Genomic DNA, 5,574 nt, shown 5'->3' on the forward strand with positions numbered 1-5,574 from the left:
CAGCCGACAGTTGGCTGTCTAATAATTTTTTGATACTTCAGTTGGCTTTCTGCGGATTCCACAGCACTGTGTATTCTTGCTTTTCTAATCTTATCATCTTTCGAGTCACATAATGCTACTTCAAGTCTGACCTTTGCAACTTTGATCTCCTCAACTTATGATGAAATAGGAATCTGTAATTTTGAGGATCTGTTGTAGAAACTGAGGCTAGTAAAGCTAGGTGGAACTTCTAGCCAATGGCGGAGAAACCTGTTTACCTTCCTGTCCGTAACTTGAACTGTGGTGGTTGCCATTTCATAAAGCATCAATGGCTACAGAAGCAACATTGGAGAAATGTGTACAAGACTTTAGGAGCTCTGCGAAGTTGGTCGCCCTACAGACAGCACAAACGATGAAACCTACCTTATTGATTAATGCTATGTTTGTGCCGTTGAAAGTAGCATTTGTTTCTCGGATGTGTCATGAACCGTGTAAACTTTGTACATAGTGCCCCTTTAAAAAAAACGTCCTGAAGTCCTTTTCATGTTGGCAAATGTGCTTTGCATAAAAAAGAGCAACAATGGTTCAGAAAGTTGCAAATTCAAGTCTTTTTAAATACGTGGCTCGACAGGTCGAATCTTCACATGTCCTTTGATGTCTATGTTTATTTAAGATGGAGACAATGCGAAACTTTTTACTTCTTCAGATTTTTAAAAAAGGACACTGCTACGAGGTATTAAGACATGTTCATTAAAGCCTCTTTGTAAGAACATACAATTGTTTGCTAATGTTCGATTTTTAAGGCTACACCCGCAACTCTTCTGATTCGGGTATGATATTGGAGACAAATTTAATTTTCCTGTTCATGCAAACGCATAGAAGATAATGATATTGTAGTGCTGTCAGGTTCACGTGGGTATGCGCCCTAGCCTCTGCCACCTCAGGTCGGCCCCCCACTGACGCGTTTGAAGGGACTCAAACGCGGGCCTCCAGCTTCATTCAACAGGGACCCAGCCAGTTGAGCTAAAGGGAAATCTCCTGTCAGCCTGATGGCTGCGGTCCCTGCTATTCACAGGGAAGGGCGGTGACGTCACCACGCTGGTGAGCCGGCTCGAACAGCCTGCAATGGTGGCCGTATGCGTTACACTCTCCCCAGCTTAATTCACCATCCTCAGTGAAGGGCTATCCCTCCCCTCTTCTGACACCAATGTAGAGCTCTCAGGTTCATTTGGGTATGCACCCTAGCCTCTGCCACCTCAGGTCAGCCCCCCACCATGAGGGACTCAAAACCAGGCCTCTGGCATCACTCAACAGGGACCCAGCCAGTTGAGCTAAGGGGAAATCTCCAGTCAGCCTGACGGCTGCGGTCCCTGCTATTCACAGGGAAGGGTGATGATGCCACCACGCTGTCAAGCCAGTTAGAACAACCTGTAATGGTGGCCGTATGCATTACAATATTAAATGCAAAATCCACCGCTGTACCTTCACCAGGTCAAACAGAGGAATAAAGTTGCAGAACTGTTACTCGCGCCAGTAACAGAGCGCTTGAACTCGGCACCTGGGGTCACTGGAGGTCAAAGTCATGGTCACGTGATCACTGGAAAAAAAAGGCGCTATATCTCAGGAAGCAGCACAAATGCTACTTTCAAACCGGCACAAACACAGAACTAACGATTGAGACCGGTCTGGTTCCCCTATGATGTTGAATGGGGGCTGAGTGACACCACCCCTGGAAAAAGAAGACGTTATATCTAAGGAACACAAGAAGCTGGGAAGTTACTTTCAACGTCACAAACCGGCACAAATGTAGCACTAAAGAATGAGACCAGTCCGGTTCCCCTACGATGTTGTAGGGAGGCTGAGTGACGTCACGACCCCGAAAAAACAAGGCGCTATATCTAGGAAACGAAAGCAGCACAAACCGGCACAAATGCAGCACTAACGAATGAGGTGGGTTTCATGGTTTGTGCTGTCTGTAGGGGTACAACTTCATGGAGCTGACTTTAGAAGCTACTCCACACTACACTTGAATACCATTTATAGTAGTGTTAGAGGCAGGAATTGCCTTTGATTTACGCCTTTACGAATGCAATGGGAAACAGAGCAAAAACTCAGGTCCTGCAGTTTAATATACAGGCACAGCTTTAAAGCGACTTTCAAGACAAGAAATTCATACAACTTCCGAAATATGAAATACAAAACAGGATCGTCGGTGCAGAAGAAATACCGCCGGCTGGCAAGAAAATGGCAGCGATGTTTTTCCTTGAAGAAAAACTTCCGAATGTGGAAAAAAGACTCTGTCAGCTTGATTCAGTTTAATACAAGTATTTATTTTCTTTCTTGAACATACAACTTGTGAAAGATGAAATACAATTCTTGGTTACTCTGGGTGGGCGCAGAGGAAATCCTGCAAGCTGGCAGAAAAATTCCGGCCTTTTTACTCATAACCAGAAACTTGTGAATGATGAAAAGCAACCAGTGTGTGTTTCTGTGCAGCTGTTAACTGAACGGCTGCTGGTTCGAGCCCACCCAGGGCTTATTCTGATTTAAACATCATGCTCCCTAAAGGTAGACTAGATTTCTTTGCGAAACATTCAGGAAAGGTGCGTGTCGATGTAAGACTTGAAAAGCTTTCCATACAAAGAAAAAAAATAGCGCTTTTGAATGAAGGAAATGGCAAGAGCAGTTTGAAAGGCTTCGGCCTCTCAACCGCTTTACAAAGTGATCGGCACCTCGATAGCCAGTTTAGAAGGCTGAAAATGATGCTGGAAGCACAGCGACGTTCTAAAACCAGCGCTTGAAAAGCATCTGCATAAAGTACATAAAATGTCCATTTCTCAAAAGCTAAATCTGCAGCTTCAGAAGATTGTCAGCTATATGTTCTCGTTCTTTGTTTCTTTTTTTTACATGAGAAGCTTTCGAGAAATGAACTGTCTATTTTGATGAAGGCTGCATTAGAAAATGTGCATCTAGCTTAGTTCAATGAAATCGGAACGTGCCCTGTCTCAAACGCATGGCTCTTTGGAGGCACATTACAGAAACCTGCAGGCGCCACTTGGGAGAAGTGACTCTTGCAAAGTGTTGAGCTTTGAGAAAAGGACTCCGCTCAGGAAGATATTTCCACATGTTGAAGAGTCGCTTTTCACCATTTCTTTCCCATATTTTTCCAGTGCGGTTATTGATCGCGTTCAAAATGTTTTCCCAACGTACGTGTTACCTGCAAAATCACAGTGAAACTGTTATGGCGAAAAGATTCCAAATAGTTATTGTATTAGAATAGCTCTGCAATTTCTTAGCCTTCGTACACGCAGTGTTTAAGGAAAGGCTAGAGTAAATGAAACTGTAAATAGACAGGAGCTCTTATCAGTTTTCATACAAGTTATGATGGCTGCCGCTCCTATCTGCGTCCGAGTGACCGGAGCCAACGGATTGTCTGCGGAACCTTTGATTTACCTCTCGGGCAAAGAGCTAGATAAGCCCTTTTCATCTCAGTTTCATCACACCTGTGCATTAAAGTTTAGTGCTCGGTACCATCAAGGTGTAAGAGGGTCAAGGATGAGCACGAAACTTTGTTAATAAGGAGACGGGCACCGCCCAACGTGGGGCTCGAACCCACGACCTTGAGATTAAGAGTCTTATGCTCTACCGACTGAGCTAGCCGGGCGCTGGGGATGCAAGGGGTTAACGAGTCCCTGTTGACGTCAATTGGACAAGGTATACTTCCTGGCTTTTCATCATGTGGTGACCGGATTCGAGAGTAGCACACCCTGTTCTTTGTTGATTACTGTACCTCAAGCAGTGCAAATGTCAGTAATCATTGAAATGTACGACCTACAATCTCCTCAGCATGCCCGCGTGGACTCCTCGGTGATCATCCTTCTACGTTCTGCTGTAGTTTTCATGCAAGTGAAAACCGTGCTCCAAATAACAACGGCACAGTTGTATCCTGCGGTAAGCATTCTTCTAATTCCATCGTTTTGCTCCAGGGAAAAGGTAGCGCATCATAGTGTTGATATTCCAAGGTCTCAGAGTCCGTATTGGATGGCTTGGATGCAGACATCGCTCAGAACTCCCAGTATGATTTTCCCGAGTTCAGTTTTGCAGTGTTTTAGTGCTTTCCTGCTTCCAGTGGGTCTTTGAATGCTCTGCTAAGTAGAGACGTGACATAATTACTAATGCGACCGACTGTGCTGGCTGTTCCTGGTTAATAATGATTAATGCGAGAAATCAATATAAACATAACTGCTTCGATTTCGAGGTTCACTTGAAGCATTCGAAGAAACTATCAAAGATCTCAGAACAACCGAAGACACAGTTGGTCATCTCCGTATTGGTGAAGATGAAAGAGTCCCTTAAGTGTCAAGCTTGCACAAACACACACGAGAGAGAAACTCAGGACGGAACGTAAAGAAAGGGAGATACCCACTACTTTAATGCACTTTGCTAACCCGATGGCATGCTTATGAACCATGCGTAAGACACATGTAGCAGAGGATGGTTTCGATCCATCAACCGCTGGGTTATGGGCCCAGCACGCTTCCACTGCGCCACTCTGCTGAGGGCCGCCCTACACGTTCTACCTAACCGCTCTTTTTATTTCCTACATACAGATGCAGCCATTCAAAGTGCGCGTTACAGACACGTACCGCAGGTGGCGTCGTGCATTGTGACGCAAGATGACGCGCGGCACCGCAGTACGTGATTGGTTGACCGACAGGGGCACTCGTGGTCCGTTGGTCTGTCGTAGAAAGACTTACAGTGAACGTCTTTGCTGTGCCCATTGTAGATATTGAATTTTACCACTGAATGGAAATCTTAGCAGCTGAGCATAAAAAGAATAGGAGCATACTGTAACGCGTGTGAAGGCCATAAACGATATTAATTTTGGAACATAAACATACAGTATATGGCTGGTCTTGGTACTTTAAAGAAAAAATACACAGCAGTATTCCATTTCTCCCTAAACATTTTAAGCATCGAAGTCTTTAACTAAAGAGATACCGGAGTCAACAAGCATACTTTTAGAATTTGATTAAAAGGGAATATAATATTGAATCGCGTATATATTTTATGAAAGCAAGATTGCTCAGCTGGACAAAAGTACACAACCTACCTTTATCAGAAATATTTATGCATCAAAGCGTTTACCGAAGATATTACTAATAGTATTAATAATGAATGACTTTGGACAAGCTGTATACTCAAAGTATAATTTCTTTAGCACATTTGTACAAGCACTTGGAATCTGTCCAAGCCATACTTTGTCAGGTATTTTGTTTTACTTCAACGGGCATAAAAACTCCCTTGCTTTTAACAGGGCGTTTCATAATTTCTAACTACGAAAATGATTTAAAATGCGACACTTATCATTCAACTAGAGCTCAAAATATCACAAGGATCCTCAAGAGCACAGCAAAGACTGTATTAAAAGATACTTGTATGAGATACATGAGAATCCAGGCTTTTTTTATCAATGCTTTCTTTTCCGTATACCAGATTTTATGGAACCACTTCAGAAGGGTGTCAGCCAGTCAGATTCCAGGAATCGGTACTTTAAAGGAAAAATACACACCAGTATTCCATTTCTCCCTAAAC

The 5,574-nt window shown here is 43.6% G+C and overlaps 1 non-coding gene across 1 annotated transcript; it reads right to left on the reverse strand.

Moving 5' to 3' along the window:
- Window positions 1-3,570: 3,570 nt before the first annotated feature.
- Window positions 3,571-3,643, reverse strand: trnak-cuu (transfer RNA lysine (anticodon CUU)). Its single transcript has one exon. It is a non-coding gene; the product is annotated as a tRNA-Lys (tRNA).
- Window positions 3,644-5,574: the final 1,931 nt, after the last annotated feature.

The sequence above is a fragment of the Atractosteus spatula genome, chromosome 25, assembly GCF_055471065.1.
Source record: "Atractosteus spatula isolate fAtrSpa1 chromosome 25, fAtrSpa1.hap1, whole genome shotgun sequence".
Lineage (NCBI taxonomy): Eukaryota > Metazoa > Chordata > Actinopteri > Semionotiformes > Lepisosteidae > Atractosteus > Atractosteus spatula.